Below are 22519 nucleotides of genomic sequence, written 5' to 3'. Positions count from 1 at the left end.
AAAGAAGACAGAGATGGCCAATAGGGACATGAAAAGATGCTTAACATCTCTAATAACTGGAGAAATGCAAATTAAAACTACAATGAGGTCCCACCTCACACACCAATCTCACAATCAGAATGGCCATCTTAAAAAGTCTACAAATAAAAAATGCTGGAGAGTGTGTGGAGAAAAGAGAATCCTCCTACATGTGGTGGGAATGTAAATTGGTGCAGTCACTATGGAAAACAGTATAGAGGTTCCTCAAAAAATAAAAAAACAGAGTTACTGTATGATCCAACAATCTCACTCTTGGGCATATATCTGGATAATCATAATTTGAAAAGATATAGGCCTACCAATGTTCACTGCAGCACTATTTACAATAGCCAGAACATGGGAGCAACCTAGGTGTCCATCAACAAACAGAGAAATGGATAAAGATGTTGTGGTATTTATGTACATATATATATATACACCCACATACAATGGAATATTACTCAACCACAAAAAGGAATAAAATAATGCCATTTGCAGCAACATGGAAGGGCCTAGAGTTTTACTGAGTGAAGTAAGTCAGGCAAAGAAAGACAAATATCATATGATATTGCTTATATCATAAATATGACTACAAATGAACTTATCTCTGAAAGAAAAACAGACTCACAGACATAGAGAACAGACCTGAGGTTTTGCCAAAGTGGAGGAGGTGGTGCGTGAGGGATGGATTGAGAGTTTGGGATTGGCAGATGCCAACTATTACATATAGGACAGATAAACAACTGGCCCTTACTATATAGCACAGGGAACTATACTCAATACCGTATAATAAACCACAGTGGAGAAAGAAAAAACATTTAAAAAGGAGAGTATGGTCTTCCCATTTTAGTCAGAGACTCTTCAAGGTGGCAGTCACTAAGTCAAAACCCAACAGACAGAAACCGAAGAAGCCACCTCACATGTAAGAAAATAAATATTGGTGAGATATCAAAAAGAACTAAAGTTGAGCAAGTCTTTCCATTTATTGATCATTTGAATTTCTTCTTTTGTACATTAGGCATTTTTTTTTTTTTTTTGGTTGCGGCAAGTGAAATCTTTAATTGTGGAATGTGAACTCTTGGTTGCAGCATGTGGGATCTAGTTCCCTGACCAGAGACAGAACCTAGACCTCCTGCATTGAGAGGGCAGATTCCTAGCTACTAGACCACCAGAGCAGTCCTTGTACATTAGCTATTTATACTCTTTGCTCATTTCTCTCTTGGGTATTAATTCTTTTTCATTGATCTGTATATTATGGATATGTATCTTTTATCTCTACATAGGCTCCAAATATTTCCCCCATCCCCCGCTTGTTTCCTAACTTGATGTTGTCGTTTTTTTTTTTTTTTTAATCTAAAAGTTTTTTGTTTTTTCATGTGGTTCAAATCTGTTAGTCTTTCACTTTATGGATCTTAAAAACTATTTTCTCAGTATACCTTTCTATATGAAAAAGTATTTTTCTTGTCTAAGTGTTCCTAAGAGGGCCTCTAGGGCCTCTAGAATGATGAAAAAGAATGGCAGTGGTAACAAACATTATTGTCTTATTTCTTTCTTTGACTAGAATGTTTCTAAAGTTTCACCAAAAATTAAATATTTACTGGAGGACAGATTTGTTTTCAGTACCAAATGACTTCATTAGCTCATAAGCTATGAAAAGTAGCTAGTATTTATTATTTGTCAAACCATTTAAATTCTCTACTCTGAATCTCCTTACTTGTAAATAAAAAATTGGACCTGGAAAATCTCTAAGCTTCTTTCCAGCACAGTCTTAAAATTCCATGATTAATTTTGAAAAGGTCTCAAGTCATTTCATCAACCTAAATCAACACCAGTCCTACCTGTGAAATAAAACACATAAGCCCAAAGAACAGGGAAGCCCCCTCCATCATCTGAGTAACTCATATTTAGCTTTGTAAAGTAGCCTGAGGCCGAAAAAAAAATGATCTTAACTTTGGTATGTTTCCAGTTACTTTATAAAGCTGTTTGGCAACTTTTACTAAAGGGAAAAATATGAAGTTGAGAGGAAATGAAAGTTGAACAGTGATTGGAAAATCATTGGTGAATATGGCAATACCCCAGTTTCAAAAGCCAGTTGCAATCTGGTCAGTTTGGCGTGAAAGCAAGTTTATTATTATTATAATTTCCCCCTCCAATGGGTGGAGACTCAGTATCTGGGACATAGAAGTTGGGAGAAGAACCAAACTGGAAATAAAACCATAATTCCCCATTACCTACAGAGATACAAGAAGCAAAGGGAGGGGGAATATATGCTCATGGGGAAAGCGATCAAAATCGCCAAAGGCAGAACGGAGAAGCAGCCAGAAAAGATGCCGAGCGGAGGAGCAGACAAAGATCGAGAAATTGGCAGGGAGTCACGAGAGAGACAGAGCCAGAAAGGAACACACAGGGACTGAAATGAGTCAGACTCTATAAAAGGTCTCAGCGAAGGAGCACGAAAGCGTGCGTGTGGGCGCCCGGGACAGAGGAGGGTGCGAAAAGCAAAGCCAGGGTCAAAACGCAGCAGCTTCAAAGATAAAAGCTCCTTGGAGAAGCTGCCTAGAGACGAAGATCTGCTTTGCAGACTTTTCTGAGAGCAGACCGGGAATGCGCACTACACTGGAATACATGTTATCATCTAAACTCTGCAAGGCAGAGCAGACGTAGTTGAGGTATGAAGGGGTTCAGAGCAATGCCCCCTGCACTGAACCAGATTAGGCAAAGGCTACACAACGGTAAAGGCTTCCCAAGTGGCGCTAGTGGTAAAGAACCGGCCAGACATCGCAGGAGACACAGGAGATGCGGGTTAAATCCCTGGAGGGCTAAGAGCCCCGGGCGGAGGGCATGGCAACCCACTCTAGTATTTTTGCCCAGAGAATCCCGTGGACAGAGGAGCCTGGCGGGCTGCAGCCCATAGGGTTGCATGGAGTTGGCCACAACTGAAGTCAGTTAGTGCAGGCACATGATGGCAGGTGGGATGGGGCGAGCGGTCAGTGAAGTCACTTCCCCTTGTTTTACATGTGGGAACGGGGCTCAGAGATCAAATGGAAGCCCATGTACCACACGCATAAGTATTTTAAAAGTTGCAAATCAAATTATTAAACTGTTAATGAAAATGTTCTATCTATCTGCCTACCTTGGCAAAATACCTTCATAAAGATACAGAAAGGCTAGGTTCACATTTAGGATTCTTGGACTTCCTAGAGTTAGCCAGAAGATGGCAGTATTTGGAGAGCAGCTCAAAGGCCCAGGGCCTTGATCTGTATCTTTCTCACCCAGCCATCCATCCTTCTCTCCCATCCTTTGTTTTGTTCTGTACCATGAGGGCCTGGCTGGTTAAGTGTGGAAATCCTTGGTTGCATCTCCAAACCCCAATCCCCATCATCATCTCAAAGCATCATGTAAAATAACTACATTTTGCTCATTCCTGAGGCCTAGGTGTTTCTGGGGAAGAAAATAGACTCGTGGAAAGGATAACATCATCCTTAGAAGTGTATTTGGGCTGCTTGGCAAGGAATTCCAGGTACTGACTATCTAGAGCGTGGCCTGAGGGCAGGTAGGCAGTCCTGGTCCTGTTGCCTCCCTTATCCGTCAGACCGGGGAGGGCCAGAGACAGGTTCCTGACATCTCCAGAATGTGAGGATCAGAAGAGGTGCCCCCTTGCCCAGGTCCCTTGTAAAATTAAGCCAGGAGTTCTCATCCCTGAGATGGGGAAAACACTTCCTATTAGAGCAGAGCTCCTCTGTGAACCAGCAGAATTTACAATGTCTAGAAACGTGTTAGAGAGGCAAATTCTTGGGGCCCATCCAAGACCTAACTAATCAGAAACTTTGTGTTTGATGCTCAACAGTAACAAGTCTTCCATGTGATTCTGATGCATGCTGAAGTTGGAGAAGTACAGTTTTTTGAAAGCTTGTTCTCAGCTGGGGCTGCAAAACACTACTTCGAGTTTTTTTTTCAGGGTTTTAAAAATTGCTAGGGAAACAAGGGAAAACAAATTTAGGTACCAAGAATTTAACCATACCTTGCTAGTATTTTCTCTGCAACTTAACCCATCTTATTCTCCATTGGTCTATCTCTTATTTGATATTTCATTTGTTGATTCAAGTTTTCTGGCCATCTTTAGCTTACATTGGGTTCCAAATGCTTTCTTGGTTTCCATCTGCTGACCATCAATCAAATGTTTGTCATCTGCAGTGATGAGATGGAATCAAGCACTGACAAGTCAACCAGTCTTTTGAAAAAGGAAATTGACTGCACTCAGCTGCATGTGGAGCTTAAGTTGCAGCACACATTAGTAAGTACAAAGATGTAAGTTATATACCTGAATATCTTGTTATTTTCATCACACAAATACTGATTAATTTCCATTAAGGCTTTGTGGCTCCGATCAGTTCTCACCTCTCTTCCCTCCCTGAGGATATCGTCTGAGGGCTTCTCAGTTCAGGCCTGGTTGATACTTGGGCTTCCAAACACTGCACGGCATGGGAATTATGTCAGTGAACTGATTGTGAACGCCAAGCTGACAAAACGGGGGCGTGGGGAGGGCAGACACACTCACGTGTTTATTCTTCAGCACCCATGTTGTGAAATGTCACATTCCACTTTATGTCTGAGAGTAAAGAGCATTATTTAAATTCTCTGACAAGCTATGGGCACGTGTGTCTTCCTGAGTCAAGAACTGGCCTCAGACTCTTTCAGTCTTTCACACTTTTTGCAGAAACCTTAAAAGATTAGAATACCAAGCACCCTTAGTACATAAATGGATTAGCTTACAGTACTCTGTAGGGGAATAGGACTTATAGAATGAAGAAAATTACACCTCTTACTATTTGGCAGAGTTTTTTTTTTAAATTTTTTGGATAGATGAGATTCTGAACAAAATTTGAATCCAGTAAAGACCTGGAACCAGTTTTTAACAGCTCAATTTTAAATTGAGGTCCCCTGAAGTATGAGAGTGATATGTGTGTGCTTAGTCACGTCCGACTCTTTGTGACCCCAAGGACTGTAGCCTGTCAGGCTCCTCCGTCCATGGAATGTTCCAGGCAAAAATGCTGGAGTGGGTTGCCATTTCCTTCTCCAGGGGATCTTGCTAACCCAGGGGTCAAACCCATGTCTCCTGTGTCTCCTGCATTGGCAGGCAGATTCTTTATCACTACCACCACCTGGGAAGCCCACGGGAGTGACATTAGCCTGGCAAATCATCCACATTCCTGTATAAGGCAGTTAGCCTGCATCTCTGCCAGTGCAGCTCACAGTGGGGCCGCTTACCTGGAGCTCAGCATTTCCTGACCTCAGCACGATGGATATTTTAAGCCAAATAATTCTTCGTTGTGGGAGCTGTTCTGTGCACTTCAGGGTGTTCAGCAGCATTCCTGGCCTCTATCATTAGCTACCACTCTCTCACATTCCTTGTGTCCATTTATGACAACCAAAAATACCTCCAGACTCTGCCAAATGTTCCCTGGAGGTCAAAATTACTCCTGATTGAGAAGGACCCAGTAGCTGGTTCATTTTCTACCCTCATCTGTGCATTTTAGACAGGAAGAGGGAGAGAAAAGCCTTTACTGGAAAAGGTGGGAAGACAGTTCCTCTTGGCTTCTGAGACAATAAGGATGGGGAGGAGAAAGGAAAAAGGGTATGCACTGTGCATTTGCTGAGTATTATGTGCGTGCTAACTCACTTCAGTCATGTCTAACTCTGTGGGACCCCATGGACAGTAGCCCCCCAGGGTCCTCTGTCTGTGGGATTCTCCAGGCAAGGTTACTGGAGTGGGTTGCCATGCCCTCCTCCTGGGGGACTCCTGACCCAGGGATCAAACCCACATCTCTTATATCTGCTGCACTGACAGGCAGGTTATTTACCACTAGCGTCACCGTAGATGCACTCTCTTTGTCCTTTTACATATTAGTACATGGGGAAGTCTCAAACAAGAGTGTGAACCAGGGCTATGCTACACCAGAAGGTAAGCATTAGAGTATCAATTTTACTTAATGTAAATATTTAAAGCATTTAATTTTATATTAAAAAACAAGCATAAAAGGTAGAACATAAAGTGTGTATAGATCTCTACAGACATGAATGTGCTCTCAACTGCTATTTGATTCTATGGACTGAATGTTGATTTCCCTTCAAAATTCATATGCTAAAGCCTCATTCTCAATGGGATGGTGTTTGGAGATGAAACTTTTGGGAGGTAATTAGGTCACTGGTGGCTCAGACGGTAAAGCGTCTGCTTACAGCGCAGGAGACCTGGGTTCGATCCCTGGGTTGGGAAGATCCTCTGGAGAAGGAAATGGAACCCGCTCCAGTATTTTTGCCTGGAAAATCCCATGGATGGAGGAGCCTGGTAGGCTACAGTCCATGGGGTCGCAAAGAGTTGGACACGACTGAGCAACTTCACTTTTACTTTCAGTTTAGGTCACTGGGGTGGAGTCCTCATAAATGGGATTAGTGCTCTTCAAAGAAGAGTTATTTGCTTTCTCCCTTTCTCTGTTTTCTCCCACGTGAGGTCAGAGTGAGAAAACAGCCGTTTGTAAACCAGGAGGAGGATTCTCACCAGGCACTGAATCAGCTGGCGCCCTGATCTTGGAAGGCCCAGTCTCCAGAACCATGATAACACATATCATTTTTGTAAGCCACCTTGTTTATGGTATTCTGTTATAGCAGCCCAAGTTAAGACAATTGCATTGGAGGAAGCACATGAAAAGCATGATGAATGCTAGTCAATTTAATCCTCTGAACATTTCTGAGAATTAGATAGGTATTAATATATTCCTCTTATGTGGGCTTCTCAGGGGGCCCTAGTGGTAAAGAACACAGCTGCCAATGGGTCAGGAAGATCCCCTGGAGTTGGAAATGGCAACCCACTCCAGTAGTCTTGCCTGGAAAATGTCATGGACAGAGAAGCCTGGTGGGCTACAGTCCATGTGGCCATGAAGCGTTGGATGCAACTGAGTGCACACTCATATTCCTCTTATTTATTCAATTTTTAACATAAAGAAATGAAAACTCAGAGAGGTTAAGTAACTTATCCAAGCTCACACAGATACTGTGCAATTGAGACTTGAACTTCCTAAAGTATTACCTCAGATTTTATAGTCTTGATATTATTTTTGACTCCTTAATTTTCTGCCTATTCATAATAGGCAGCGTTATTGTTATTATTTACTCGCTAATAGGCAGCGTTAGCTCTGGCACATTTTTTGAAGGAGCCCAAATTTCGTCTGGTTTCTGTGCTGCCTTTTCCTTTCTCCTCGTAACCTCCTTCCCAGAAACCCAGATGCGCAGCGCTCTTGCTGTATCCAAGCACGAACATCTACTTGTGCACTTGTCCGTTCCAGGGCTGTTCTTGTCACTGGAAAAATGGCTGATACTTCAGGCAGTGTACGAGGGGCTCTGCTTGCTGGTGATGATGGGAGTGGCAGGAAGTGTGCATATCAGCCCTGAAGATTTCTGTGGGAGTCCGAAAGACTGGAGGTCGGAGGGTCTTACCATTTGCCTGGCAGGGAAGATCAAATTATCTTGAATTTTCTAGAAAGTCCCAGACGAGACCAAACAAGACAAAGTAGCAGGGAGCCGAAACAGTACCTTCTTGGCTCCCTTGTCGGACTCCCTACATTTTCTTCTTTTTTTCCCTCTTCAACGCTGTGCTGTCATCAGAGAATAAGGCAGACCCAGCTGCCTGGTTTTCTTTGGCAGGTTCTTGAAGCAGCTTTGTAGTCTGTCTTGTTCTCTCTCTCCCCAGCTGACCCCAGAAAGGCTTAATTTGACTATGTGAAAGTCATGCTAATTTTAGTCATTTATCCAATCATTTGCCATTTATGCCAAATTGCTGTGTAATACCACAGTGATTATGCATATCATTAAATATGTGTCATATTAGCCTTGTGGTGGCTTTTATTTGATTATAACACTAAATCATGTCCAGGATTCTTAGACTTCACGGTCTGTTGCTTTCACAATATTGTCATCATTTCATATCTTAAAAATTTAGAATGTTGCCACTGAGGGAAACTTTGATGGGACATATTTCTTCTTCTAGACTCAATGTAATGTCAAAATTGACAGCATGTCCATCATTGCCATTTTGCGGGTTTCCAAATCTACCTTTTTGCCCTCACAATGTTAACTGACTCCACAAATTCATCCTTTTGAAATATTTCAAAAATAATCTTTTAAATCACACTTTAAAAAAACAAGGCTCACTTACTTTTCCTATTGGATCAGGTTTTTCTAAGTTTACCATAAGTCTTTACCCAAATATGCATAATATTAATACATACAAAATAATAATTTTTCTCCTCAGAATGTAAATAACTACTTTTATCATAGGAACGATACCTTAAAAGATTTATACTAAATATTAATAGTGCTTATCTTTAAATCTCACATTATGGTTATCGTTTACCTTGTTTATATTAATATTTTTGGGTACTATAATTTTTAACAACAAGCAAGCATGTTGTAAAATTTATCTTCAGAAAGTAAACATTCGTTTAATACTGGAATGTTTCTTGCGTATGTTAAACTGCAATTTTCTAATTGATTTGTTCAGTATTAATTATGTACTTGAAGATTATCTTTAGCAAACACATGTTATATTTTAACCCTTAGATCATTTTACTTTGGGGGTACAACCATATGCTTAATATCTTGTAAGTTATGTATTAAAAAGCAACCAAATTCTCATCATCTATGTCCAATACATTTTAATTCTATTCAGTAAATTTCATCTCTATTCCATGCCCAGACATATCATGGGCCCAGATTTAGTCCACCATTGAATTCCTCATCTTTTTTTTTATACTTGGTTTTACTTATCCTTTTAAATTTACTCTAACATATTTCACATTATTTTGGGAAGTGGAAATAGCAAGATTTTGCCTCAATTTACCAGTTCTTGCAAGAAAAAGGCCACTGTTGTTCTGAATGCTTTATGGCGAATTAGGAGCCAAGAGCTGCTGCTCTTCATTTTTTCCACATGGTGTCCTGTTCATATTCTGCAGTGCTGTGGAAACAACTGTCAAAGGCAGGACACCCCAGCTGCCAGGGGACAGTTCATCTGCCATATGAAGAATGACAAGATTCTGACTTACAGTTCAATTCCAGATTTTTCTTAAAGGCAGGAGAGGGGGGAATGGGGGGAAAACAAAGAAGAAGGAAGCTATAAACAGGCTACGGTGTATACTTACGGTTTGAACAAAGTTATCTACCAAACACAATTTCACAAATTGTGAAGGATTTCAAAAATCCTTTGCTTATAAGCTAAATGACTGAGCTGGGTTTTGTACCTGTCTCTCTTAACTGCTGAAAAAGTCCCAAATGGAGATGACGTGACTGATGGCTTTTATCCATTGCATCTCCTGAGTTGGGACAAAAGAGCCACCTCCTGTCAAAGTTGTTTGCCAAGTTTTAGACAGATTATTTAAAAAGGTCTGACTTGAATACTGTTTTTGACTTTGACTGCAATGATCAAATTGGCCACTAGACAGAGCTGTTTGTCTTAATTTTGAACACTACAGAGTTTAGAATTTTCAAGAGAAGTAGAGCCAATGAAAAGAGAAAACTATAAATAATGATGTTTTATGAGACAGGTACTCAAGTACACACTTAGTGCCCTTTTCTCCGCTGGTAGTGCATAATTTCCAGATTGTTCTGTCATTATCATTCAGGAGGCCGCAACTCAGTTTTCAAACTTCCACTCATCACCAGGAAGATTTCAATAGCTAATAAAGAATAATCAGCATGTATTATGCAATTTCTTCCCTCTTTTATAATACCGTGGCTAAAGTCACAGTGACATCCTAAATCCTGAACTTTTTCTGGAAACTTCTTGGTAATTCATTCTCTGCTCTTTTCTATGAAAACTGTTTATTTTATAAGCATACATTTTGGAATTATAATGGTTCATATTATTGTATCTATTATAGATTTTACTCGCATAAAATACACTGAAGAATTATAAATCACTGCCATTCACAAAGCACTGAGCCCAATTCACAAAGCACTGAATTCTGGGGTTTGGTTAGAATTAGTGTCAAGGGGTTCTGCTGAGGAAGGCCTTAAACAGAGAACCCAGAAGCAGGCCCTTAACCAAATGTGTGTGTGTGTTCGTTGCTCAATCCTGTCCGACTCTTTGCCACCCCATGGACTGTAGCCCACCAGGCTTCTCTGTCCGTGGAATTCTCCAGGCAAGAATACTGAAGAGGACTGCCATTCCCTACTCCACTTAATCTGCATACACGTCAGTACTTCTTACTTTGTGAAGTATGCAACCCCATGTGACCCCAAACAAAAGTTCTCAAAAGTGATCTCTGGCACAAGTAGCATTTGTTAGAAATGCAGATTCTCTAGCCCCATCTCAGCCTGACTGAATCAAACATTCTAGGGAAGAGACTCTGTAGTCTGTGTTTTAATAAGACTTTCAGGTGATTCTGATTTAAGTTAATGTTTGACATCTGTTGATGTAGAGAAATAGCTTTCAAATGAAAGAGAGAAATCCAATTATTAAAAAATAAGTTTGGTGAAAAAGAAATAATATATGAAGCAGCAAAAAATACCCAAGAAGTTGTAATAAATGATCTCAAGATAAAAGAGGATGCTCCAAAAGATAGTTTCTAGAAATTAAATACATGATAAATATTTAATAATTAAATTTATTAAAATAAATTATATACAAAATAAAATAAAGTTTAATTAAAATAAAAATTCAATAGAAGGCTTTGAAGATAAAGTTGCAAAAAGTATCTATAAATCTTTAAAAAACAAGAGATGAAAAATTGGAAAGAGTAGATAAAGAATTTAAAGGATAATAAAAGACCCTCAGAATCTACTTTATAGGCATTCTGCAGACACATATGGAAAATTTCTCAGAGTTGAAATGTGTGAGCTCCTCAATTGAAATAGCCCACTCGGTGCCCAACCCATAAGAAAAACCCACAATAAGGCACATTAATGTGAAAATTCATAACACCTGGTGAAAAAGAAGATCCTAAGAGTTTGAGAGAAAAGTCAAAAGTAACATAAAAAGAAAAAAAAAATCAGAATAGCATCGGAATTTGCACAAGCAACATTGGAGTTAGAAAACTAAATAGAGCAAAATCTTCAAAAGTTGAAATGAAAATAAATTTTAGTCAAAATACTGTACCCATCTAGTTAAGAATGTGCAAATTTTCAGGCATGTGACAGCTGAAAAAATTAATCTCACCCTGTTTTCTTTCTTATGATGCAGCTGAACTAAATGCTCTAACAAAGTAAGCAAATAAATCAAGAAATAGGAAAATATGGGATTAGGAAATAGTGGATCCAACAGGAAAATGACTAAGGATATTCTAGGATAACAGCTATGCAGCCAGCCTGGAAAATGACCTGTCAGATTAGAACAGGAAGTTGGAGTGGGGTTTCTAAGGAAAAAAAAACTGCATTATTTGATCATCTGGAAAATATCAAGAATCATTGGAAAGATCTATCACATTAGTGATAGATCATAGAAAACTAAGCAAATTAAAAATGAGGCTATTACTAACTTTAGGAGAAAACAGGAAGTTAATATAAGAGAGAAAACATAATGCATGTGGTATTGTGGTTAGCTCAGGAATGAACAATATTTGTTCCATCATACACATGTAAATGCTTACTTCCATTTTAACCACAAATTACCAAAAAAAGAGAAGAAAAAAGAAACTGACAGACTATATGATGAAAAAAGTTAGAATTAAATGAAATTAAATAAAAAGAGGTTTAAAAAATAATTTGCATTAATTTTATACCATTCTGTGTTTCCATATTCAGATAGTGAACTCAACCAACTTCAGTTGGGAGTCAGTAAAGAGCCCAGTTGAAATGGGCAAAAAGGTCTCAAATAGGCCCAGGATTACAGTGACTCTTAAACTGTGGTTCCTGGACCAGAAGCACTTACACCATTTGGAAACTCGTTAGAGATGCAAATTTTGGGGCCCGTTCAAGATCTACTGAATCAGAACTTCCAGGCTTGGGGGCCCAGGAATGAAAAGTCTTCTAGGGGATTCTGATACATGCTAAAGTTTGAAAAATACAGACTTGTGAAAATGTGTTCTCATCTGGGGCTGCAAAACACTATTTAGAGTTGATCAGGGTTTCTAAATTGTTAAGGAAACAAAAGAAAACAAATTTAGGTACCAAGAACTTGACTGCACTTTACTAGCATCTTCTCTGCAAGTTAGCTCATCTTATTCTCCATTAGTCTACTTCTTATTTGATATCTGATTTATAATTTGGGGAGTAAATGTTAACCTTTGCTAGGTGAAAAATTGAGTACATTGCCTCGACATTATCTAACGATAATTTGTCAATCCTTTGTCTAGATATACAAGATATACAGGACCTCAAAAAGAATCCCTAAATGTAATTATTCTGAGTATCCACACCACTGTATGACTTACGCCACTTTGAACAGTCCAGGGTTGCTGACCTCTTCTTGATGTACATTGATTGACCGTCTTATTGGCTGACTTGCAGGGAACCAGTGCACACGCCTCATCAGTGACAGCAGCTTTGGAATTCTGTAGGTTGTTCTCTTACAGAAGAGGTTGGCTCCTGTTTTTCTAAGCAAGTTGAAATTTTGCTAACAGTTTTGACTTATGTAATAGTATCATGCCCTTAATATTATAGTTGTGGTACTGAGCAAATGATCCCAAACTGAATTCATAAGCTTTTCTATGCAAACCTTCCCCATCTCTCATACTTCCAGATTAGTGATTAGAACCACCCTCTGACCGGTTGGTCAGGCTACAGACATGGTGCTGCCCATTAATTCATTCAATAAAAATTGAGTGCTTACTACATCCTGGGTGTTCTAGGAACCGGGGATACAATAACGAACAAAACAAGACAAAAATTCCTTTCTTCAAGGAACTTATATTCTAAGTAATAACCAAAATATTATTTCTAATAACAAAAATATAAGTAAATTACTCTATACCATAAATCAAAAAGTGATGGGTAATAAGAAAACTTGGGATACTGTCACAGAGGTTGGAATGTTTAGTGGATAATGATGAGAAGCCTCACTGAAAAGGTGATATTTAAAAAAAGACTTGAAGAAGGCATGGGTATGAACCCTACTGGTATCTTGGCAGAGCAAAAACAAAGATTGTAAGGTAAGCTCATGCTTGGAATGTTTGAGAAGAGCAGGATATTGGAGTGGGTGAGATACAGTGAGCTGGCAGGATGGCAGAAGGGGTGAACCCATTGAAGCAACAGGGCTAGGGTAGGGCTGTGTTGTACAGACTTTTTCATCCTTGTGGCCCACTGTGAAGATTTTAGCTTTCATTCTGCATGAGATGGAAGCAACTTCAGGGTTCTGAGCTGAGGAGTGACATGACCTGACTCATCTGTTGAGAGGGATGAATTCCCATCTCTTTCACTGCCCCAGCCAATTGCCATTGACAATCAAGTCTATTTCCTCTCTATTTCTCAAATCTGTCCTATCTTCCCCCCCCTCCACATCATTACTGTCAGCCCACTAGTCCAGGAAGCCTTAATTTCCTACTTGAGTCATCTCAATAGCTTCTTTGTAGATTTCCTGCCTCTGTTTTCTTCCCTCAAATTCATTCTCCACAATGTATCCAGAGTAAGCACTCTGAAAATTTCATTGATTTACACCTGTTGTTAAAGCTATCAATAGCCTTTTTTTCTCCTGTAAGTAAATTCTAAACTCAACATGACTTTCCATGGTCTGTTTCCCAATCTCTAGCTTCATGTATCCTCTTGTCTCCTTCATAGGATACACTCTGCCCATATAAACTTCGTTCCTTGAGAACATGATGTTCTCCTGTTTCTGAAACTTCACAGATCGTTATTACACAGAGACTTCCCTGATTTTAAAATGTGGATTGGTTTACCTTGTTTTTTTTGCTCTTACATCACCCCCTGCTTTCCTTCCACCGAACTGGCCATTCTATATTCCCATTGTTTATGATCTCTTTCCCCATTCTGCCCTTTGGCTTGGTGAGGACTGTCTGTCTTGCCCATTTGATCTCCAGTGCACTGTCTGTGACACATAGAAAATCAGGGGTGAATGGAGAATGGATGCCAAAACTTCCTGATGGATGAGAACATTTGAAGGCCATTAATAAACCCCTTTTTGTTACAGCCAGGAGACACTCAAATATTTGCTGTACATATGAAAGAAGGAATCAATGAAGGAAAGATTTTTCTCGATCCTTTGCGTTCTGCGTATTTCCCCCATTGTCCAAATGCGCCTCAGTAATATGTTGCGTGGGCTCCCACCGGTCATATACATATATGGGGCAGGTAATGGCTTATACAGTGTAACCTGGTGGTTTTGCAAGCATTCTTCACCAGGAATCCTTCCTGACTTCAGCCCTGGAGACTCTGATATGAGCAGCACTGATTCTGGCCACCCTTGGACACATGATCAACTTCAGAAGACACAAACAGCAATGACCTAACTGGTGGGCAGCAGAAACAGTGACTTTAGGGGAGGCCGATAGTTTCCACACACACAAAGAAGCAGCTCGATAATGGGTTCCAACTATAGTGCCATTTTGTTTTTAAGTTTGAATTCAGCAGAAGCCTCAGCATTGAGTGGACACTGAGATTTGTTCATGAGTACATCTAGAAGACCCTTAGATCTTCTAGCAATAGATGGGCAGTTTTGGAGAACCTGAGATTCCTCAGTTATTACTAGATGGGCATGTATGATTTCTGTCTTTGCCATTAACTTGTCAGAGAAATATTACTCGAAAGTTTTATTCTCAGCCTGCTGTGACCTAGAGAAACATAGGTTACTATCTTATAGGTAGTACTGTTGGACTCCCCAGCAAATCATCAACCTATGAATAAAGGAAAGCTAAATGTATTAAAACTTGCTGTAGCAAGGGAGACCAGAGAAGGCAATGGCACCCCACTCCAGCACTCTTGCCTGGAAAATCCCATGGATGGAGGAGCCTGGTGGGCTGCAGTCCATGAGGTTGCAAAGAGTCGGACACGACTGAGCGACTTCACTTTCACTTTTCACTTTCATGCATTGGAGAAGGAAATGGCAACCCACTCCAGTGTTCTTGCCTGGAGAATCCCAGGGACGGGGGAGCCTGGTGGGCTGCCGTCTGTGGGGTCGCACAGAGTCGGACACGACTGAAGCGACTTAGCAGCAGCAGCAGCAGCAAGGGAGACCACCACCTTACCAATCCCAGCAGTGTCTCAGAATGTGGAAGCCGGTGGTCTAATTTTAAGGCTTTGGGGTCTGAGCTCAGAGTAGTTTTGAGGAAGGTCTTTGAAGACCTGATCTGGACTGGGCAACATTTGTAATGTACTAGTTTGGAATTAGTAGACCCTATGACCCACGGGCCTTGAAACGAGCCTTCGCAAGGAAACTTTGTATGATAAGCAAGTATTTGCCTAGGTGAGAAGACTCTTGTTTCCATTAATTATCTGTGGGAAATTTCCTGAAGCAAACAGTGAATTTTTTAAAAATTGGTTTATAGCTTTATCTTTCCCAGGCAAAGTTTCCTGGAACAAACAACTAATTCATGTTGACAGAGCTGATCTATATTCTTTTTTTTTTTTTTTGGGTGACAAAGTGTTTTTATTGTTTGCTGGAAAATACTTTTGAATGCAAGGTCTGATTAGTGCAAGCTATACATGACATAAGAGTATAACTTAAATGAAATGATAAATATTGTACATAAAGACAGTGCCCACTCCTCTGAACACTATATTTAATGGAATGAAGTCTCTTATTAAATGAGAATTGTAAAAACTGCAGTCATAAATAAAGCGTTCTAAGCAAAGAACTTTAAAATTCTTTAGTTGTGACATCTACTTTGTCTCTCTTGACTTAGGAATGGTGGGGCCCAGTGAAAACTTAGCCAACAAAAAGCCAGCACTCTCAGGAGCTCTTCCCAGGAAGCACGCTGCTGGTGCCCGAGACAGGCTGGCGCCCTGGCTTCCCTGGAGCCCTCAGGCCCACTCTGACCACTAGTCCCTGTCCTGGGGCTAGTTTGAGGTGAGCAGGAAGAAGATCACGTAGGAGGATGCGTCTGTCACGAACTCTTGTACTGCACCAACTCAACAGATAAGAACACCTAGCATTTTTGATGTGTATCTGTCACTCTCAGCAAACACTCAAAAGTGGTTGACGACAAAAATGCAATATTGGGAACAAAAGCCCTTTTCTATTCTCTATTCAGTCTACAGACACCATGTATTCCTTTCAGCTATGAGTTCACAAAGATGCTCTAAAAGAGGCTGCTCCTACTATAGTGCCAGGCAGGCAGGCCAGGATCAAAGGTAACAAAACTCCAGCTACAACTCCAGATTCAAATGAGTTTAAAAAAATACAGACTTATTAGAGAGTCAAACTATGATGTACATGGAAACATAGACAAGTGCTGCAACAATATTCACTGTCCAAGGTCAACTTGGAACATAGCCACATTTCCCTCCAAACTGAGAAAGCTCTGTGTGGAGAAGAACACAAGATTAACACCGTCACCTCCTCTCCAAACACTGTCAGGGCTCAGAAAACTCATCACTAATAACCAATGCAAAAAAATAAAAATAAATAAAACACATCTTAATATATACACAGCAACAAAGGAAGACTACTCTCCTTCTGGGTTTCCGTGGCACTCACTCAATCAAGGATTAGCCAACAATTTCCTAAACTAAGACAATAGTCTCACCATCAAAGAAAATTTTCTTGTCCAAGATGTTTTTTTAAATGACATTTCATAGTGGTCCAGATTGCTTACTTAAGATTAAACTACTAATGCACAGAGGACATCCTCTGAGCTCAAGTATGAGTAATACTAATATTCTCAGATTCTTCTAGGCTTCAAAGATCCACAAATGTTTTATCAGACTATCCATTTAAGAGAAATGTAAGTCAACAGTGATAAACCAACTCTACACTTTTCTTACCCTGTTTATTAAAGAACACCTTGCTCCAATAGGAATGAAGCCTAGTTCAATAGGTATCTTATTCCCTTCAACTCTGCACAGTAAATATCACTGTTTAGTCTTTGTGTCTTTGACCCTTGTATGACTCACCTAAAGAAAATCTTGTACAAAAGTGGAAAACAGCAAACCCCAGCAGAAGCATTGGTATTAGTGCTCAAGTAGACTTTAGGGGAATAATTGTAATTGCTTATGGGACTGTTTACAGTCTTGCTAGAAACCTTACTCCTCTTGAAACCCTAGATCAAAAAATTTGAATTATTTAAACATAAGAGGGGATTTCATCAATAAAGGTCTAGTTTATGTGTAAGGTTTAGGTCCCTGGACAGATGTGCAGCTAGCCCAAATTACTGGCCATGTTTCTATTTTAAACATGTCCATTATTCTCCCCCCACCATAATATCACCAAATCCTTCCATCCCTCCTGTCACTGGCGAGCCCTATCATTGCTGCTTGTATTTCTTTTGGCTGTTCTAATGCACATACAAGCTTCACCGTGTTCCCACTTGAATATGCAGGGAATTTCCATTTCTCACAGAACATCAGCTCCCTAGAAACCATCAACTTCGAACAATTTCTAATTAGTAAAGGCACAATTCTCCTTTATAAAGGAAACCAAGAGTGATGGTTGGAAGTTGAACAAACATCTTGTGTGCTAAGTCACTTTAGGTGTGTCCAACTATTAATGACCCTGTGGACTGTAGCCTCAGGCTCCTCTGTCCATGGGATTCTCCAGGCAAGGACACTGGAGAGGGTTGCCATGCCCGCCCCAGGGATGGAATGTGCTTCTCTTACATCTCCTGCATTGGCAGGCAGGTTCTTTATCACTAATGCCACCTGGGAGGCCCAAAAAACATCTTTGGTATTCCTAAAAAGTGAATGCTGCATGTGCTACCAAAACCTAAGGGCATTTACCGTATCTAAAGAATATACGGATTACGTAAAAACATGAGTATGGTATTTTAGGACATATTTTCAGTTTTCCACTATACCACTTGGATGGAAGTGTGAGTCAGTAATACAGGACAGCTAAAAGTGTGACCACCACCCTACTGGCTTGTTCTCCGCCCGAACTTCCACTAGCTTCCAGTGAATCCTGTCCCAGGGTAATCACTGAGCAAACCTGCAGAGCAGCTCAGAGATAGAACAGTGGGCTTCACCTCAACGAATCCAACAGCCAGCACTTAGCAGGTAAATGCTGTGTGGGGACACACCCAGAAAAGACTTAATGGCAGTTCAGTTCAGTCACTCAGTTGTGTCTAACTCTTTGCGACCCCATGGACTGCAGCACACCAGGCTTCCTTGTCCATCACCAACTCCCAGAGTTTACTCAAACTTATGTCCATTGAGTCAGTGATGCCATCCAACCATCTCATCCTCTGTCGTCCCCTTCTCCTCCTGCCTTCAATCTTTCCCAGCATCAGGGTCTTTTCCAATGAGTCAGTTCTATCCATCAGGTGGCCAAAGTATTGTAGTTTCAGCTTCAACATCAGTCCTTCCAATGAATATTCAGGGCTGATTTCCTTCAGGATGGACTGGTTGGATCTCCTTGCAGTCCAAGGGACTTTCAAGAGTCTTCTCCAACACCACAGTTCAAAAGCATCAATTCTTCGGCCCTCAGCTTTCTTCCCAGTCCAACTCTCACATCTATACATGACCACTGGAAAAACCATGGCCTTGACCGGATGGACCTTTTTGGCAAAGTAATGTCTCTGCTTTTTAATATGCTGTCTAGGTTGGTCATAACTTTTCTTCCAAGGAGTAAGTGTCTTTTAATTTCATGTCTGCAGTCACCATCTGCAGTGATTTTGGAGCCCCCAAAATAAAGTCTGACACTGTTTCTACTGTTTCCTCATCTATTTGCCATGAAGTGATGGGACCAGATGCCATGATCTTAGTTTTCTGAATGTTGAGCTTTAAGCCAACTTTTTCACTCTCCTCTTTCACTTTCATTAATAGTCTCTTCAGTTCTTCTTTGCTTTCTGCCGTAAGGGTAGTGTTATCTCCATATCTAAGGTTATTGCTATTTCTTTCAGCAATCTTGATTCCAGCTTGTGCTTCTTCCAGCCCAGCATTTCTCATGATGTACCCTGCATAGAAGTTAAATAAGCAGGGTGACAACATACAGCCTTGACGTACTCCTTTCCCGATTTGGAACCAGTATGTTGCTCCATATCCAGTTCTAACTGTTGCTACCTGACCTGCATACAGATTTCTCAGGAAGCAGGTCAGGTGGTCTGGTCTTCCCATCTCTTGAAGAATTTTCCACAGTTTGTGGTGATCCACATAGTCAAAGGCTTTGACATAGTCAATAAAGCAGAAATAGATGTTTTTCTGGAATTCTCTTGCTTTTTTGATGATCCAGCGGATGTTGGAAATTTGATCTCTGGTTCCTCTGACTTTTCTAAATCTACTTTGAACATTTGGAAGTTCATAGTTCACGTACTGTTGAAGCCTGGCTTGGAGAATTTTGAGTATTACTTTGCTAGCGTGTGAGAGGAGTGTAATAGTGCAGTAGTTTGAGCATTCTGTGGCATTGCCTTTCTTTGGGATTGGAATGAAAACAGACCTTTTCCAGTCCTGTGGCCACTGCTGAGTTTTCCAAATTTGCTGACATATTGAGGGTAGCACTTTCACAGCATCATCTTTCAGGATTTGAAATAGCTCAGCTGGAACTCCATCACCTCCTCTAGCTTTGTTCATAGTGATGCTTCCTAAGGCCCACTTGACTTCACATTCCAGGATGTCTGGCTCTAGGTGAGTGATCACACCATCGTGATTATCTGGGTCAGGAAGATTTTTTTGTATAGTTCTGTGTATTCTTGCCACCTCTTCTTAATATCTTCTGCTTCTGTTAGGTCCCTACCATTTCTGTCCTTTATTGAGCCCATCTTTGCATAAAATGTTCCCTTGGTATCTTGAATTTTCTTGAAGAGATCTCTAGTCTTTCCCATTCTATTGCTTTCATCTATTTCTTTGCACTGATCACTGAGGAAGGCTTTCTTATCTCTCCTTGCTATTCTTTGGAACTCTGCATTAAAATGGGTATATCTTGCCTTTTCTCCTTTTCCCTTTAGCTTCTTTTCTTTTCACAGCTGTTTGTAAGGCCTCCTCAGACACCATTTTACTTTTTTGCATTTCTTTTTCTTGGGGAAGGTCTTGATCCCTGTCTCCTGTACAATGTCACGAACCTCTGTCCATAGCTCATCAGGCACTCTATCAGATCTAATCCCTTGAATCCTTTCTCACTTCCACTGTATAATCATAAGGGATTTGATTTAGGTCATACCTGAATGGTCTAGTGGTTTTCCCTATTTTCTTCATATGCACCTAAATTCCTGGTTTTATAATATCTTCCCAGGAAGTCAGGAATAATTGGTTTTTTAGTTAAAGAAAATGAATCTATGCTGAAAACAATGTAATGCCTCAAAAAAGCAAAATCTATAAGGGAAAAACTACAGAAAAATACAGTTTAACAATCAATAGCTTACTTTGGTTAAATTGGCATAGTAAGTCAGTGCAATTTTGTAGTTAGAAGCACATCCTTTCACATTCTTGGAAATCAGAGTACTGTGAAGTGAAACAGTTCACAGAGGTGATAGCCCTTTAGCCTTTTGTGACTTCAGAACTCAGAAAGATGAAGGTTAACCAGGATTTGACACTCAGATAGTTACTTGCTCAATGGAGACTGGAGACAAACTCAGTCAGGAGGCAGCTAAACATCTCATTTTTATTTACTTACAGAATTCTCAGAAAGTTCCTACTTGGACATCAGGGCTTTTCCACCTGGATGCACATCAGCATTATCTGAGAAGCTTTAAAAAATTATCAAGTACCAGATCAATTAAACCTGGAGGTGGAGCCCAGAAATCAGTACTCTGTTTTACCAGGTGATATTAACTTGCAGCCAGACTACATACCACTGATGTATCCCTTTCAGAAAGTTGAGGCATGAAGGCTATATCACATCTAGACAACTTTGTTTTTTCCAAATTTCACCAGGAAAAGGGATTTATAGAAAAAGACACACTTGTGCTTCTGCTAAAGATGCAACTTACCGTTTCAAAAGTGCTGGTCCTTGGAGGTTGTCTGGAGGACTGGTTGAAGAGGAGCAAGTCCGAGTCTTGGCAGAGCAGGCAGCGTTTCAGGCTTTGGCAGAAGCAGAGAAGGGCCAGATGCCTGTGAGTACCAGCATGATGCACAGTGACACCAGATTTAATCCACAGTGAGTCTTCATGAAGCTTGGGGCTGACACCAGTAGATGGGTGAGAAGGATGACAAGAAGGGTGTGCCACTTTTTCTTTTCACAGGCACCTCCAAAAACACAATGCTCTAGAACATGTGCAACGATATGTTCACCAGTGTCATGAAAGTTGAATTTCTGAAGCACTGGGGAGGGTCTCAAAGAATGCCTACTGTGCCTGGTCCCAGAGAGTCAGACAGAGTATTTACAGAGGAAAATGCTCCACTCATGATTTCAAAACCCAAGCCAGAAACATAAGCCAGCAGTGCATAGAGGGTGCTCTCACCTGGGTTTATCCTTGTCAAGACCTCACTGGCTTAAAAAAAAAAAGTTTATAACATGCAAACCGGCACATTTCTTGCATAAGGACAGACCATCACTCCAAAGATCAGTAGACATTTCCGCACTGGTCCATTTTTGATGTCAGTAATGGCTGCTGTTATGAACCAAACAAGGGAGGAAAGTAGCAGAGACACCAACCAGAAGAACTCTGCAATGAAGAGGTTGTTGATGCGCAATGGCGGTGGCCGCGGTGAAGAGGTAGAACTTCAGCACAGCTGCGAAGGCAAGTGCAGCCCAGAACAAGGCCGCCGTCATGGCAACCGCAGAAGCCTGCCGGTTGGGGCCGGGGGGTGATGGGTGTCTCAGCTGATCTGTATTCTTAATTAAGTCATGCTAACACAGATGGTCTCAGCACTCATACCTTTTAATTGCTCTCACTCTTAAATACTTTGGGACGTTTACGTGTCCCAGTAGTTTCCAAGGACAGGTTCCAAAAAGGAGAGAGGATGCAGTTATAAAGCCTGACGATCAAAAGATGGAAGGAAGTATGGGCAGCGTTGAGAAAACAAGGGTAACAAAAATAAACTTACTTTTGTACAATTTTGCTTGAGGTAAGTTCTTGCTTCAGCCAACAGAATACTTACTCAAACACAGATTTGATCTCCCCTTCCAGAGAATCACTTGTAAAAATCAAGCACTGTTTTTTCTTTTTGATGTTTTAAATTGAGGTATAGTTGATGTACAATATTAGGTAAGTTATAAGTATACACCTGGAGAAGGCAATGGCAACCCACTCCAGTGCTCTCACCTGGAGAATCCCATGGATGGAGGAGCCTGGTAGGCTGCAGTCCATGGGGTCGCTGAGAGTCCAACACGACTGAGCGACTTCACTTTCACTTTTCACTTTCAAGCATTGGAGAAGGAAATGGCAACCCACTCCAGTGTTCTTGCCTGGAGAATCCCAGGGACGGGGGAGCCTGGTGGGCGGCTGTCTATGGGGTCTCACAGAGTCGGACA

The 22519-nt window shown here is 40.7% G+C and overlaps 1 pseudogene; it reads right to left on the bottom strand.

Annotated features, from left to right (window-relative positions):
• Positions 1–2528: 2528 nt before the first annotated feature.
• Positions 2529–22093, bottom strand: LOC122675872 (annotated as a pseudogene).
• Positions 22094–22519: the final 426 nt, after the last annotated feature.

This window comes from Cervus elaphus, chromosome 19 (genome assembly GCF_910594005.1).
Source record: "Cervus elaphus chromosome 19, mCerEla1.1, whole genome shotgun sequence".
Classification (NCBI taxonomy): domain Eukaryota; kingdom Metazoa; phylum Chordata; class Mammalia; order Artiodactyla; family Cervidae; genus Cervus; species Cervus elaphus.
Note: the sequence above shows the minus strand (reverse complement) of the source record. Positions and strands in the feature narration are given on the sequence as shown.